At 41.9% G+C, this 17,556-nt stretch overlaps 1 protein-coding gene across 1 annotated transcript in view; it reads left to right on the plus strand.

Annotated features, from left to right (window-relative positions):
• The window catches only part of ADAMTSL1 (ADAMTS like 1), a 714,148-nt gene that overhangs the window by 406,573 nt on the left and 290,019 nt on the right, over nt 1-17,556 (plus strand). The gene's annotated exons all lie outside the window — the stretch shown is intronic.

A 17,556-nucleotide genomic window follows, 5' to 3' on the forward strand; every position in this document is an offset into this window, starting at 1 on the left:
TTTGTTGGATATAGTCTTAGTTTCCCACTTGAAATCTGCCAGAGTATTGTTCTAATTTGAGGTTTATCAATAGAACCTGAAATGAAAAGGGATAAAAGAAGCAATAAGAACCCCTACTGTTCTGGTGCTGAAATAAGATGGAAAAAAATGTTTTAGAAACTGTCCATTATTTTCTTTGTGACTGTTAAAACCATCTGTCATTGAGGGCTAATGTAGCAGTCTGATATGCAAGTGCACTTTGCCTGCCTCTTCATTTGGGAAAGTAGATGAATTGTGATAACAAGCATATTTTGGAATCAACATCGTAATAGCTACCATTGGTTGGCATTTTATGTTTTTGATTATACCATCAGCTAGGTGCCCTTTAAAAATCTAGTTGAAGCACCTTTTTCTTTATAGAGAAAAAGTTTGAACTCCTGAGAAAGTGGAGAAATAACCAGGGATTTATATTTAAAAGATATAAATCAAGCTTTTTGGCAAAACTTTAGAATCATCTTTTGTTTGGAGATTGAGAAGCGATATGGTATATAGTGGCAAGTACAGAAACAGCAATGAGCTAGATCTGTGTTCTCTTACCAGATTTGTTTCTGGCTCTGTGGGCTTGGGAAAGTTACAAAACTTCTCTGAGCCTCATTTTCCCATCTCTCAGAGGAGGATAAGGGTATTTTTTTGTCTCCCGCATTGGAGTTTTATGAGAGAAGATGGAGGTGGTGTCTGTTTTGATGGCTAAATGGATATTGCTGCATAAGTGCAAAATATTTTTGGAGTCATCATGCAAGAGCATGTACATATGATTCTTTACACATGTTGTATTGGGAAGGAATCATAGGAGTAACAGAAACCTATAGGTTTCAGGTTGTTGTTCCAGCTCTCCTTTCTTTACATTCTGTAATTAATCTGTAAAAAAGCAGACATCAATTCAATACACAACTAATTGAAAAGGGTGTTTAAAAAACTTGATTTGCATTCAAAGTCACTCCTTTGAGCTGTGATCCTTTTTTATTTTCCATATTGGAACCTGACCTTAGCTAGCACATTTCTTTTTCTCAGTATTTACTTTGAACATAAACACTTGCCTTTTAAACTTTTGGGCTGTGCTAAGACTTAATGTACTCAAACCTCGCCTAATCAGTTCCTCATTATAGTGAAAAATCTCTAATCCGCCTGGGCACAGAACAGTTAACGGTTAACAAGGGCAAGTTTCTCAAAGGTATTAGAGAGAATTTTATTATTTCTGTACTTGGGCTGTTTCTCCAAGTTTTTGATCATCTCTCTAGTGATTCCCTGGTTTCTACATAGTCAGATTTCATTTTTACAGATTCCTTTACTTTCTGTGATTTAAATGTAAGTATGATATGATTATGGCCTAGTGGATAGAGAATGGGTCTGGGGGTCAGAAGGTCATGGGTTCTAATCCTGGCTCTGCCACTTGTCTGTGGTGTGACCTTGGGCAAGTGAGAAGCAGTGTGGCTCAGTGGAAAGAGCACGGGCTTTGAAGTCAAAGGTCATGGGTTCAAATCCTGTCTCTGCCACTTGTCAGCTGTGTGACTTTGGGCAAATCACTTACCTTCTCTGGGCCTCAGTTCCCTCATCTGTAAAATGGGGATTAAAACTGTGAGCCCCATGTGGGACAACCTGATCACCTTGTAACCTCCTTAGCGCTTAGAACAGTGCTTTGCACATAGTAAGTGCTTAATAAATGCCGTTATTATTATTACTTCTCTGTCCCTCAGTTGCTGCATCTCTAAAATGAGGATTAAGACTGTAAGCCCGATGTGGGACAGGGACTGTGTCCAGCCTGATTTGCTTGCATTTCCTCCACCCTCCCACCCCACAAATTCTTAGTACAGTGCCTGGCACATAGTAAGCACTTGCCAGATACCACAGTCATTATTATTATTATTATTAAAACTTTAGATTTAATATATTTGGGGGAAAATTCACAATGTGTGTGTCTTTGTGGATCAGTCTAATGACAGGTTGGTAGGTAGGGGGCTCCTTCCCTGACTGGGAGCCCTCTGTGGAACAGGCACTTTTTCCAAACTAATTATCTTCTATCTACCCCAGTGCTTAGCACAATTCTTGATTCATAGTAAATGCTTAACAAATATGACAAATATAACCAATCAATCAGTCATATTTATTGAGCAGCAATTTGCTGAGACAGACTAACATTGCTGACCACGTATACTTTTTTAAAGAGAAATTTAGAGAAGCAGTATGGTCTAATAGATAGAGCAAGGGCCTTGGAGTCAGAAGGGCTTGGATTCTAATCCCAGCTCTGCCACTTGTCACCTGTATGACCTTGAGCAAGTCACTTCATGTCTCTGTGCCTGTTACCTCATCTGTAAAATGGGGATGAAGATTATGAGCCCCATGTGGGACATGGACTATGTCCAACCTAATTATCTTGTACCAACCCCAGTGTTTAGTACAGTACCTGGCACATAGTAAGGCCTTAATAAATACCATAAAAAAGATGATTTTTTTTCAGTATAAAATTTGACTTTCACTCGTATATGGCACAAGTTTAGTGCCAACTGCCAAACTAAGGTTTGTGGAAAAGGTGCAGGATAATTCGACAAATCACCACAATTGTGCACCACCACTATGTCAGCCTGACAATGGATAAGGTGTGGTTTTTAGAACCCGCAACTTGTTATTGGCTGGTAGAGTGATGTGTGATGTTGACAATTCACCACTAGGGTTAAATACAACCCCAAATTGGGGCGGCAAGCTGAGACTGCCTAGTATTAGCTGATGCGTTAGCATTAGTGTTGGCCAGATGATGGAAATATAGTCAGCCTCCTACAGACACCACCCCAGGGATCCCTTATCTCATCAATTGGCCAGCCTAGGATTGTAAAAGTTCAAAATATCTACCATTTACCAGTTCACACCTGCCAAATTGTCCTCTGTATTTCCCACATACTTTAGATTAGCATTTAACTTCCTTCTCGCCACTTGCAGATATGGACCAAAAATTACATTTTCTATGCCCAAAAAAGACTGAAAAACTACACTTGTCTTGAATGGGCATGCCCGAAGTGTTAGAGGAAGTTCAAAGGTTTTTTGTAATTGGGATCTTGTACTTTTCACACAAAAGCCCTGCTCCCGTGGAAAGAGCACAGGTCTGGGAATCAGAGTACCACCCTGCTGGGGTTATACCATCAGTTCTATAGGTTTCTGACCAAAGAATATCCTTGGGAATTCCACGAGATGGACAACTCAGTAAAATCCTGAAAAATAAGTGACTAACATGGGCAGTGAAGAACCTCCTGCCTGCCCGTGAAGTATGAGGACAAGCCTCATTTGTGGTTCCCAACGTGAGGCTCCATTTTAATGTAATAGTTAAGATTTTGAAAGCTGGAGAGAAATTCTGCCCTTTTAAATATTTGTCTATGTAACTCAATGGTTAAGGGATGATTCTGAAGCCTCAGAACACTATAACTTATTTGGCTATTATGGTATCAATGTCCTTGATTATCAAGAGGCTCTAGATGGTGAGTTGGATTGCTGGCTAGTCTCTGTCTAGATCTATTTATATATCAAGCAGATTGTGGTAACTTTTAATAAGCATTTTCATCCTCATGTGGAGCTTATTGTTTCTCCACATGGACGCCTTATTCTGCCATTCAGATTCAGGCTTCCAAGTCACTCACCCCCCATGCAAAACAGCTAATACCATTGTCCTCATTCTCATCCTCCTCCCCACCATTAAGTATCAATTCCATATTGAACATTCCCCTTCAAAGGGAATAAATCAACTGGAGCCCTAAACCAGGGAGAAATACATGGGAGTCTGGAATAAAGGGGAGAATCCTGTGTCTGGTAGTTCTCTGGAAAGCACAATTAATATTTAGTCAGAGTTCATCCAAAAACTCCTAGATCTAAACATCTAAACTTGAAGCTTTTACTTGCCTGAAAATTACAGCTCCTTTTAAAAGAAGGTATGCTCCTTTTGCCAAAAAAATAAAAATAGATAAATGCTGCTCAGGATCCTGAATTTAGTTTTTTTCTAAATGATTAAGTTGCTTAGACTTTGAAGTTGCGAAAAGACTTCTCTTTCTCATCACCCTCAATATTAAAAGCCCACCTGTGCCTGATACTGTGCTGGGCTTGGTACAAAATAGATTTCAAAGCATGGTCCCTGCCCTCAAGGAGTTTGCATCCCAAAGCAAAGCCATTCTCATCGCTGACAAGAAAAGAGAAGTACAGACAGACAGACCTGTTCAAAATGGAAGTAGAAAGAAGATCTCTATGGTGTTATGCTTTTCAATATATTCTTTGGCTACAGTTCATTCTAATATTTAAGTAAAGCACTCTTTTAGGAATTTAATGATTCCAGACAATGCTGTTCATAGTTAATGCAACTGCAGGTAAATAATCCCTTTGCCAAATAATACTGAATGGACAATATATACAGTATATTTATTGAAACATGAGCCCCCTACTTTTTTTAGCTGACAACGCTGTCAGCTAAATAATGTAGGAGAGTCGTGGAGACTCATATAGTAAAGGGTTTCAAAAAAAGCTAAGTTTAAAGAAGCTTCTCAAGTTCCCCAACCAGATTATTTTCTTCTGAAATACTGCACATGGGATTCCTTGAGGCATGACGTCCCTAAATAATTTTAGCAATTGATTTTTTATATGCTAAATGAAACATTATTGTAGTAAATATATAATATCCAATCCAATAACCTTTTGGGGTTGAAAAAAAGCACAAGGAATTTTGCTTCATTCATTCAGTTGTATTTATTGAGCGCTTACTGTGGGCAGAACATTGTACCAAGACCTTGGGAGCGTACAGTACAACAAACAGACACATTACATTCCCTGCCCACAACGAGCTTACAGTCTAGATGGGGCGGGGTGTGTGTGTGACTCATTGACCTTTAAGTCCTCTTCCCTTTCTTCTTTTACCATGGTCTTTATGGGAGACCCCCAGATATTATTGATAATAATTATTATTAATAATAATAATAACAGTAGTAGTAGTATTTGTTAAGTGCTTGCTTTGTGCCAAGTGCTGGGATAGATTCAATATGATCAGGTTGGAAACACTCCCTGTCCCACATGGGGATCACAGTCTAAGTGGGAGGAAGAACAGACATTGAATCCTCATTTTACATATGAGGAAACAGAGGCACAGAGAAGTTCACTGGCTTGCCCAAGGAAATACAGCAGGTAAGTGGCAGAGCCAGAATTACTACCCAGGTCATTTAACTCCCAGGCCAATGCTCTTTTCTTAAGGTCATGGTTGTTGGACTGTCCTGAAAGCATAACACCCTCCCCACTTGATTGATTGTATCTTCACAACAGCCACTACTAAACCAAATATAGCTCCAGCAGTGTCAGAGTGGGGAGTATATGAGTGCAGAGATAGAGCCACATGTGCACCCCAAAGAGGATAAGAGGAAGAAAATTTCAATTTTGGGAGGACACAAGATTTCGCTTACTCAGGACAATTATAGCCTTAATGAAGCCCAATAACCCAGTAGCCACAATAACCCTGTCACTTAATTTTTCTGGGCCCGTTTCCTCATCTGCAAAATGTGGTTTAGATTCCTGTTTTTCCTCCCCCGTAGATTATGAGCCCTGTGTGGGACAGGGACTGTGTCTGACCTGATTATCTCGTATCTACCCCAGGGCATAGTACAGTGTTTGCACATCGTGAGCACTTAACAAATACCACGGTTATTATTATCATTATCATTATTATCATAATCAGTGTTATGATTGAGAGGTAGAGTATTATCAGTCAATCAGTGGTATTTATTGAATACGTAATCTGGGCACAGCACTGCACTAAATGCTTGGGAAAACACTGTGTCTACAATAGAGTTGGTAGACACAATCCCTGCCCACAAGGAATTTACAATCTAGAGGGGAGAAAAGACATTAAAATTACAAATAGTGGAAATTAGAGAAAATAAGGATATATACATAATGCATGGGTGAATATCAAGTGCTTAAAGGATACAGGTCCAAATGCATAGTTGAAGCAGAGAGGAGAGCGGATAGGAGAAATGAGGGCTTAGTCAAGGAAGACCCGTTGGAGAAGATGTGATTTAGGTAGGCTTTGAGTGAGGGGGACAGTGATGGTCCGTTCTATACGAAAGATGAGAGAGTTCCAGGCCAGAGGGAGGATGTGAGCAAGGGGGTCAGTGGCAAGACAGATGAGTTTGAGGTGAGTAGGTTGGCTTTAGAGGAGAGAAGTATGTGGACTGGTTTGTTATATATCAGGTAGGGTAAGACAGGGAAGGCTGATTGCCTCAAAGCCAACAGAGATGAGTTTCTGTTTGTTACAGAGATAGATAGGCAGCCATTGGAGGTGTTTGGGGAGTGGGAAGAGATAGACTGATTGAGTTTAATTCTGCTCAGATATGTTACTACTGACAGTACAATTTTATAGGGACGAATGAGGCTGATAAGGCCAATGTATGACCAACATTCTCTTCTACATTTTATGCTGTAAAGTTTGCCCTGCTGCTCTGTTGCATTTGCTCTCCCACAACTGTCTGAGGCTTGTTTGAGGTTTTGTTTCTTTGTGTCTTTAAAGTATTTCTTCTATCGACCACATTAATGGTACCCCATTTTAGCTTACCATAGTGCTGCATATCCTGCTGTTTTTCATTCTCCTCACGTCACGTTTGAGTGACGTTATGATGGAACAAGCATTACTCCTTTGGAGGATTCCAGGACTTCATTGTTTCTGATCATGTTTGGCCATCTGATGTTAAGTATTGCATAAAAATGGCATTGTTGAAACTACTCTCCAAGTTATATGAGATAGACATCCATGATTGGTTCACCAATTCTCACCTCTTTTCAAAGGAGATTGGACACTTCCCACCAATTCTCAACTTTTTTCAAAGAAGATTGGACACTTCCTCTGCAATTGCACTCAGAAGCTCACTGTAATGGTAAACCAGATGGCTGATTCTGCTCCAATATTTGACAAGTAAAATTTTGTGATTAAGGTCATTAGGTAGCCCTAGTGTAGTTTTTCATTATTGGATGGACCCACTGGTTTCGATGAGTCTGAGAGTAGCAGGAGTGAGATGATTGAAAATGTGGAAAGAGATATGAAACCTGCAAAGCAGTTGTAGATGATTGACTTTGATGACTGCATGGCCAATTAGCATAACTAAAATATTTTTAAACATTTCAGTTAGGTTAATCAACCATACAGTCATCACAGTCAATCACTCTATTAAATAATTCCTATTTCAGGAGTGTGTTTTCCCCCTTGATCCTGAGCACTAATAAAATTTCTGCAGTCATCTACATGAAATTTAGTCCCAAATATATGATGATTATGGTATTTGTTAAATGCTTACTATATGCCAAGCACTGTTCTGGGTGCTGGAGTAGATACAAGATAATCAGGTTGTCCCACATGGGGATCACAGTCTCAATACCCGTTTTACAGATGAGGTAACTGAAGCACAGAGAAGTTAAGTGGCTTGCCCAAACTCACCCAGAAGACAAGTGGCAGAGCTGTGATTAGAACCCACGACCTCTGACTCCCAAGCCCGTGCTCTTTCCACTAAGCCACACTGCTATTGTAAATAAGTTTAAGCAAAATTTGTTACTGTTTCATGAACTATCTACGATAGTATTTTGAGTTGCAATTTGGAAAAATCACTGATCAATTGTATTTATTGAGTGCTGTGTTCAGAACACTGTACTAAGAACTTGGAAGTATACTGTATAACAGAGATGGTAGACGCATTCCCTGCCCTAAGGAAACTGAGATAATAGAGTAGCTAGCTTACTAGAAAATCAATTCATAAAAAGAACAGTTGTACTTTCCAAGTGCTTAGTAATGATGATGGCATTTGTTAAGCGCTTACTTTGTGCCAAGCACTGTTCTACAGTGCTCTGCACACAGTAAGCACTTAGCAATAATAATAATAATAATAGCATTTTTTAAGCGCTTACTATGTGCAAAGCACATTCTAAGCACTGAGGAGGTTACAAGGTGTCTTAATCCCGATTTTCCAGATGAAGTAACTGAGTCACAGAGAAGTTAAGTGACTTGCCCTGAGTCACACAGCTGACAATGGCAGAGCCAGGATTTGAACCCATGACCTCTGACTCAAAAGCCTGTGCTCTTTCCACTGAGCCACACTGAGTCTCAGTAAATACGATTGAGTGAATGAACAGGGAATTTTAGTTTCAGGGGGTGTTGGAAGTTGTCTATCTTGGGGAGTGGTGGGATGTGAAATTCCCCAGAGGTGCTTTTGTATCGCTTCCTTTGGTCTCTGGTCTGCATTGTTTTTCAGCTGGAGGGATTTTTTTTTTTTTTGGTCCGGAACTTCTTTTTGCCTCCTGAAGAAATAACAGGTGAAATCAATCAATCAATCAATCGTATTTATTGAGTGCTTACTGTGTGCAGAGCACTGTACTAAGTACTTGGGAAGTACAAGTTGGCAACATATAGAGATGGTCCCTACCCAAAAGTGGGCTCACAGTCTAGAAGGGGGAGACAGAGAACAAAACAAAACATATTAACAAAATAAAATAAATAGGATAGAAATGTACAAGTAAAATAAATAAATAAATAGAGTAATAAATACGAACAAACATATATACATATATACAGGTGCTGTGGGGAAGGGAAGGAGGTAAGGCGTGGGGGATGGAGAGGAGGAGGACGGGGAAAGGAAGGAGAGGGCTCAGTCTGGGAAGGCCTCCTGGAGGAGGTGAGCCCTCAGTAGGGCCTTGAAGTGAGGAAGAGAGCTAGCTTGGCGGATGGGCAGAGGGCATTCTAGGCCAGGGGGATGATGTGGGCCGGGGGTCGACGGCTGGACAGGTGAGAACGAGGCACGGTGAGGAGATTAGCGGCAGAGTAGCGGAGGGTGTGGGCTGGGCTGTAGAAGGAGAGAAGGGAGGTAAGGTAGGAGGGGGCGAGGTGATGGAGAGCCTTGAAGCTGAGGGTGAGGAGTTTCTGCCTGATGCGTAGGTTGATTGGTAGCCACTGGAGATTATTGAGGAGGGGAGTAACATTCCCAGAGTGTTTCTGGACAAAGACAATCCGGGCAGCGGCGTGAAGTATGGATTGAAGTAGGGAGAGACAAGAGGATGGGAGATCAGAGAGGAGGCTGATACAGTAGTCTAGATGGGATAGGATAAGAGCTTGAATGAGCAGGGTAGCGGTTTGGATGGAGAGGAAAGGGCGGATCTTGGCAATGTTGCGGAGCTGAGACCGGCAGGTTTTGGTGGCGACTTGGATGTGAGGGGTGAACGCGAGAGCGGAGTCGAGGATGACACCAAGTTTGTGGGCTTGTGAGATGGGAAGGATGGTAGTGCCGTCAACAGTGATGGGAAAGTCAGAGAGAGGGCAGGGTTTGGGAGGGAAGACAAGGAGTTCATTCTTGGACATGTTGAGTTTTAGGTGGCAGGCAGACATCCAGATGGAGATGTCCTGAAGGCAGGAGGAGATGTGAGCCTGGAGGGAGGGGGAGAGAGCAGGGGCAGAGATGTAGATTTGGGTGTCATCAGCGTAGAAATGATAGTTGAAGCCGTGGGAGCGAATGAGGTCACCAAGGGAGTGAGTGTAGATCGAGAACAGAAGGGGACCAAGAACTGAACCTTGAGGAACCCCCACAGTAAGGGGATGGGAAGGGGAGGAGGAGCCTGCAAAAGAGACTGAGAGTGAACAACCGGAGAGATGAGGAGAACGAACCAGGAGAGGATGGAGTATGTGAAGCCAAGGTTGGATAGCGTGTTGAGGAGAAGGGGGTGGTCCACAGTGTCGAAGGCAGCTGAGAGGTTGAGGAGGATTAGGATAGAGTATGAGCCGTTGGATTTGGCAAGCAGAAGATCATTGGTGACCTTTGAGAGGGCAGTTTCCATGGAATGTAGGGGACGGAAGCCAGACTGTAGGGGGGGGTCGAGGAGAGAGTTGGCGTTGAGGAATTCGAGGCAGCACGTGTAGACGACTCGTTCAAGGAGTTTGGAAAAGAATGGTAGGAGGGAGATGGGGCAATAACTAGAAGGTGAGGTGGGATCAAGAGAGGGTTTTTTAGGATGGGAGAAACATGGGCATGTTTGAAGGCAGAGGGGAAGGAACCAGTGGAGAGTGAGTGGTTGAAGATGGAAGTTAAGGAGGGGAGAAGGGACAGAGCGAGAGATTTCATGAGATGAGAGGGAATGGGGTCAGAAGCAAAGGTGGCCGGAGTAGCACTTGAGGGGAGGCAGGAGAGCTCCTCTGAGTATACTGCTGGGAAGGATGGGAGAGTAGCAGAGAGTGTTGAGAGCTGGGGGGTTGGAGAAGGGGGGGGGGAGTGACTTTGGGGAGGTCAGACCTGATGGATTTAATTTTATTAATGAAGTAGGAGGCCAGATCGTTGGGGGTGAGGGAAGGAGGATGGGGAGCAACCGGGGGCCTGAGAAAGGGAGTTGAATGTATGGAAGAGCTGACAGGGATGATAGGCATGGGTGTCAATAAGGGAGGAGAAATAGTTTTGTCTGGCAGAGGAGAGGGCTGAGTTAAGGCAGGAAAGGATAAACTTGAAGTGAACGAGGTTGGCATGATGTTTAGACTTTCACCAGCAGTGTTCGGCAGCTCGAGCATAAGAGTGAAGGAGGCGGACAGTGGCAGTGATCCAGGGCTGTGGGTTAGTGGTATGAGAGCGGCGAAGGGAAAGCGGAGCGAGTGAGTCTAGCTAAGTAGAAAGGGTAGAGTTGAGAGCAGTAATCTGATCATCAAGATTGGGTAGAGAGGAGAGGGAGGCAAGGTGGGGTGTGAGGCGCTCAGAAAGATGGATGGGGTCAAGAGAGCGGAGATCTCTGTGAGGGAGTAATATGGATTTACAGGAGAAAGGAGTGTGAGTGAGGAGGCAGGTGAGAAGATTATGATTAGAGAGAGGGATTTCAGAGTTGGTGAGGGTGGGCACAGTGCAGCGGTAGGAGATGATGAGGTCGAGAGTGTGACCAAGTTGGTGAGTGGGCGAGGTGGGGTGGAGCAAGAGGTTGGCAGCGTCAAGGAGAGATAGAAGGCGGGCGGCAGAGGAGTCACCAGGCATATCCATGTGGATGTTGAAGTCTCCAAGGATCAGAGTGGGCATGGAAAAGGAGAGAAGGAAGGTGAGGAAGGGGTCAAAATCGTTAAAGAAGTTGGAGGTGGGGGGGGGGGGCGGTAGATGACGCCCTGTTGGTGAAATAAAACCAACTTTCAGATCCAAAATGGAAACGTTGAGAGCTTCAAACACATTCCCACAACTTGGAGATCTGAAAAGGGGAGGTTGTCTCCTCAACCATAACATTCACCCAGCTCTTTTGGGTCCTTAGGAACAAATAGGTTTCCGGGTAAAGAAACAAAAGCCCATAGGGTTAGGTTTTCCTACACTATAGCTTCTCTTTGCAAAATTATTCTCCTGGAGAATCTGGTCTTCAGTCCTTAATTGAGCAATCTTTAGCTGAGCAGTTCTGCTATTTTAATTTTATCGCTAGGCAAATGATTACTGCAGAAATAGAAAACCAGACCAATGGGCTGTTCCTAGTACAAAATGCCTTTAAAATTTCCAGACCGTAACATTTTGATAACCATCCAAATCTTGACTGTGATTTGAGTCTCTATCTGGATAAATGCAGGTAACAATTGTGTTTACACTCTATTAGAGTTTTGATGAAGTAATAATAGCACTCATTAGTGGAAGGTGACAAGTCTATGTTCTTTACAGACCATCTAGAGATAACTTACTATATAATGCTCAATGGCCAGTTGAATATTCCTTTATATTAACCTTTATGAATCAGCAATTACCAATAGTAATTTTATTGGCTGAGAAATTGTGTTCTGGTCAAACTTTCCAAAATACCAAGAGGTGTCTCAGCTCAACTTTTTATGTGAGCTATATATCCTGGAATGGAATTATCAAATGTTGTTACTACTGTATATTTCTGAAATGAAACACCCTACAAGCATTTAAAAGTCAAATCTAAATTTTATTTTCTAGAAAATTATGCTTCTGCTCCTAGATTCTGAGGCACAGAGAATAAACAAATGTTTATTCCCAAATTAGAGGAATAAACATTTAAGGCACTAGTATGATCCAGCCTGTTCATGATTTTCTGGTAAATAATAATTAAAATTGTGACAAAGGACAAAGTTCTTACCAGGGTGGTAGGTGGCCTGAGTGGAAAGTAAGGAATGTATTTTTTTTTTTCCTGGATGATCCAATACAGAAATCCCACTACCTGCTGATATGGCTTTTTATATCCTGCAACAATATAGGCTTTTCTCATCAGTAGCAAAGGAAATGTTTTAGGCAGTTGCCTCCAAGGAGCTTTGCATATTGTCACTGGCAGTTCATCATATCCCAAAACAGTGGGCTTCTGATAAGAACCAGATGATTTACCTTACTTAAGGAAAGCCAGCAGCAAATTTAATCTGGAAAAGAACTGTGCCTCAATCTCCATATTAGTTTGATGTTCTTTGGGTTTGTCCTATCAACAGGATAATGACTTTCCCTAGGACTGTGTTACTGATTAATATCTGAAAGCCATTGGAAGCACCTAGTATCACCTGTGTTTTGTTGAACAGAGAGAAAACTGAAATGCTATACCTGGAATTGTTGGGGGAGAGCAAGGTGTATAAAATTTGCGTTCAGGTAATAGGTGTGAGAAAAGGTGAGAGTAGACAGGAACTGTGGGCTGAAAGTAAGAATTCCAAATTAGTATTTCAATGACTCTTTAAGATAAAAAAAGACCCAAGCACTTTACTATCCTGTTGTTTTGGTTTTTACTCATTATCTAATGTTAGACTCTTGCACCATATTCCACTTCTCCTAACCCAAAAACCCACTGCAAAAAGATGGTTCTCTCATCATGGTGGGAGAGTTCTCCTATTGTTCAGGTTGCTTTAATTTCGAGGTGTATGACATTCATCTAGTACTGTCACTTATGTTCCAGATGGTTTAGACTAAATGCTGTCTGGGGCTAGAGGTGAAGAGGCTAATTTTGCAGGAGACTTACAACAGCTCAAATCTATGGTGCAGATACTGTACCTTTTTAATACTTAATAGTTAAATTTGACTAAAAATCACATTTGTGATACATAGGCTATGTACAAATTTTGTTTTACAAAATTCTAACAGCTTTCATTTTCTGGTCAAAACTCTTCCATTTTTTAAATCTTGGGATGAAAGTATTTCCCACACATTCAGCATTAATGTCTGTTCAGTTGCCATATTCTTATCATTTTTGATTTTTTTAAGGACTTTTCCTCCTTCATTCAATAACTTACAGAAAGTCCATTGTATCCTAAGTTGTCCTAGAGAGTGCTGCCTCTATATGAGGTGGTACTTATGGGGTCAGTTCAAGGTTATGTGTATATTGAGCATGGGATACTGCGAAAATATTGCTTTAGGAAATTACTGGAAGCATTTGAAATACTTGAAGCTAGGAAGCTTGAAGTCATTCACTTAAAATTTTGTTTTACTAATTGGCACAATTCGGAAGGAAAAAAAATGAAAAACATATTTATCTAAATGCATTTTATGTCAAAAGAAAGAAAAGACAGCAACTTCCCTGAAGACTGCAGGAATGAGGAAAGCTCTTCTAATATCCATGGGAGGGATATAATGAACCATGACCAGAGTCTGTATTCTAGGCAGTTGGCATTTATTGATGCTTAGAGAATCATCAACCTGGGGAAAAGCCACCAGCAGATTTTGAGTACTTTCTAGTAGAAGGAAAACTGGTGGAAAGTAGTTACCAGCCCACGGCAGTTTCTCAGGTCTATTGTTCTGCTTTAAACTAATTATAAAATGGTCATGAGGTGTGGCCCCCACACCAGCAGGGCTGGAGGATAAAGGGCGGGGGGGGGGGGGGGGGAGGTGGAAGGGTGGGGTGTTAAAATATGTCTGGAGGACAGTGTTCTTTAAACTGGTGTGTAGGACCCTATGGAGTTGCAGTGAAGTTTCCTGGGGGTTGCAGAAACCAAAGCTTCTGAACAGCTGTTTAGCAGTGTTACAACTGTTGCTGATATGAAAAGGATGGGCAGGTTAGAGAAGCAGCGTGGCTCAGTGGAAAGAGCACAGGCTTGGGAGTCAGAGGTCATGGGTTCTAATCCTGACTCTGCCACTTGTCTGCTGTGTGACTTTAGGCAAGTCACTTAACTTCTCTGAGCCTCAGTTACCTCATCTGGAAAATGGGGATTCAGACTGTGCGCCCCACGAGGGACAACCTGATCACCTTGTATCCCCCCAGCACTTAGAACAGTGCTTTGCACGTAGTAAGCGCTTAACAAATGCCATTATTATTATTATTATTATTTTTATCTACCTCACTGTTATCGACAAGTAGGGTGCAAAATAGGTTAACTGGTGTAAATCGGCCGCAGTGTTCTTGTACCCAGGGTGGTGACGCAGATAGGAAAAATGACTCGGAGACATGAGTTCAGATAAAGCAGTAAAGAAGGAAAGTGGCTACCTGCCCGTTCACCTCCCGGGAGAGGTAGGAGTGACAAGCAGCCCCGATCCCATGCTCACTGTGTCTTTTACTGAGTTACAGCAACATGGGAATGGGGCATTTGGAAATTTCAGGAATTCAGTTAGGACAGGATGTTACAAATTCTCATTATTCTCTGTTCTCACTGCCTTGTGCAGGATGTTGTTTTCTGCCCTATGGCCTTGCATAGATAGGTGTGTAAATTCTCATTATCTGTTATCACTGTCTTGTGCAGGATGTCATCTGCCCTATGACCTTACATAGATAGGTGTTACTTGTTAATGGCCTTGAAGGCATCTGTTGCAGACAATACAAAAAGGAGTTGTTCTCCCAGCCTGCACAAAATGGAGGGTTACTGTCAGCATACACAAAATGGAGTCAGTCATGTCAAGTCTGCTAGTGGACAACACTCACTACCTGGACCCTATCTCTGCGTCTGACTCTTTCTCAACCTAGAGAAGCAGCGTGACCTTGTGGAAAGAGCACAGGCCTGGGAGTCAGAGGACCTGGCCTCTAATCCTGGCTCTGCCACTTGTCTGCTGTGTGACCTTGGGCAAGTCACTTAACTCCTTGGTAACTCAGTTACCTCATCTGTAAAATGGAGATTGAGACTGTAAGCCCCACATGGGACATGGACTGTGTCCAACCCAATTATCTTGTATCTACCCCAGTGCTTAGAACAGTGCCTGACACATAAATGTTGTCCATCCTAGCCTCATACTCCAGCAGAAGCAGCATTGACTACATTTTCCATAAAGGCTTTGCATAACCGACTCCATTGTATGCAGGGTATGTAAGGAATAGGCGCCGGCCTCGCTGAAGATCCTGTAATCGAGGAGGACTGACACTGATCAAAGCGGCTATGCCCTGTCTGAGACGACCCCATCCTGTGTGGGCTATGTCTCCTGATAACATCTCCTGACGATGGGTGCCAAAGTTTTGCGCGCCCGGGAATCCTTTGTGTAGCTCGGATGGGAAACCAAATAAAAGGGAAGAAGCAGCTGGGACGATGGGTGCCAAAGTTTTGCGCGCCTGGGAATCCTTTGTGTAGCTCGGATGGGAAACCAAATAAAAGGTAAGAAGCAGCTGGGTTCGGAGCTGTTCATCACTCGTACCTCTCAGGAGGTGAACGGACAAGCAGTCAGCTTTCCTACCTCTACTGTTCTATCTGAACTCATGTCTCCGAGTCATTATTCCTATCTGCGTCACCACCTTGGGTTCTCGAACCCTGCGGCCGATTTACACTGGTTAATTAATTTTGCCCCCTACTTGTCGATAACAATAAGCAGTAAACAAATTCCATTAAATCAAAACAAACTAAACATCAAATAAACAAAGAAAAACCCCTGAAAACGTACTGCATTGTTGAGAAAGAAAGATCAGTACTTTGGGTTTTTGGACAGCTGTTTGCTAACGATGGTGCCTCCAAGACAAACCATGGACATTAGTTTCTTTATTGGAGAGAGGTGTTGTGGGACATGGGGAGTTGTTGTAGCCCTCAGGGAACTCAGGGCTGAAAAAGTGTGCAAACCACAATATTGAGAACAGGGAGAATAAATCTAAGGGTTTTTTGGCAGCCTAGAGAAGCTTGGGTTGAAGGGTCCAGATGTGTCAGCACTTTTAACTAGGTCTTTAATTTACTAATTTATTTTTGAGTCTGACTTTCCAGGCTTCACTAGTTATGCGTTAGGGAAAGATGAAATTTTTGAAAATTTATCATAAAGTAAATAGGTGTTTGCATCCTAAAGAACTCGTGATAAACACAAGCTCTAACTGGATTTAGACATGTTATGTACTTATGCTGAGGACCCTCTTAAAAACTGCAATAAATAAATGCTTGAAATTTTAAATGGCCTTCAAGGCCATACTAGAATGTTAGACTTCATAATAGATGCAAAAACCTGGCTCAGTTAAGGGGAGGAAAATCACTTTACTTTCTTTATCGTTAAATATGGATTCAGTTGAAATGAATGATGTTTATTCCACTTGTTAAAGGAAAACTTGGAATCTGTTACAGTTTGAGACCACATGCTTTCTGGGAATGTGTAGGTCTTATAACAAACTTTGGAATGCAAATAGCAGGCACATGGCTCTCTTCTGGGTGGGTGTGCAATTTATTTCAGAGAAATTTGGGCCTTTAATGTGTCTAGTTGTGCTGAAACATGTAATATGTGATGAGGTAACAGTGTTCAGTCAGTAAAGCTTCACTTCACAACTCTAATTGCTCTTTAAGTTAGGCTCAGGATAAATACTGAACAATTTCAGCAGAATTTCAGAGTACTTGTTTCTCTAGAAAAACAAAACAACTGTTGCAATTTTAATTCAGAAAGGTTCATCCCTAGAAAGCAGCCAGATGGAATAATCTCAATAAAGTGGCATTCTGGTACTCTTATCTCACATGTAAATGCTAATAAGATCATATCTTGGGGATGGAACACATCTGTGACAATTACATATGAGATAGTTTGCAGCTGTAGGGATTGAATATATTCATTGCTTATCACATATTTGTAGCATTTATCCTAGCAGTCGTGGAGTAGAAGCACAATTAAGTCACACTTCAGCGTATTACAGATAAGGGAAGACTGAATTTTGTAAATGTAATTCTTGTAGCACACACTATAGGCAAATCTAGCATTTTCCCTCAATGCCATCTAGTCTTTCCGAGAATCATTTGGTGCCACCCAATATACGAGGCTTCCATGTAGACTTGGATCTCTTCTAGGATGTCAGATCTGGTGTTTTTATATGATCAGCATAAGAAAGAAGGGATGGAAAATGAGCATTCATATGGCAAAAGAACAGAGGAAGGTGATTATTTTCCCCCAGCCAGTGTCAGTCCAGAACTACAGCTCCTGCTGTTGAGGTCTTATTTCCTTCAAAAATATTTATTGTAAAAAGGAAACACTTTACTTTAAAAAGGAAACACTTTGTGTTGCAGGGGCAGTTATTTTACCCATTCTTCAGGATGAGATAAGATGAGTGCCATAATATATTTGGTGGGACTTCTATCCTGGGATACTCAGAAGTTCACATTTTACAGTTCTCAATCAACAGTGTTTATTGTGTGCTTACTGTGTGCAGAGCACTGTA

Source organism: Tachyglossus aculeatus, chromosome X4, assembly GCF_015852505.1.
Source record: "Tachyglossus aculeatus isolate mTacAcu1 chromosome X4, mTacAcu1.pri, whole genome shotgun sequence".
Taxonomy (NCBI): domain Eukaryota; kingdom Metazoa; phylum Chordata; class Mammalia; order Monotremata; family Tachyglossidae; genus Tachyglossus; species Tachyglossus aculeatus.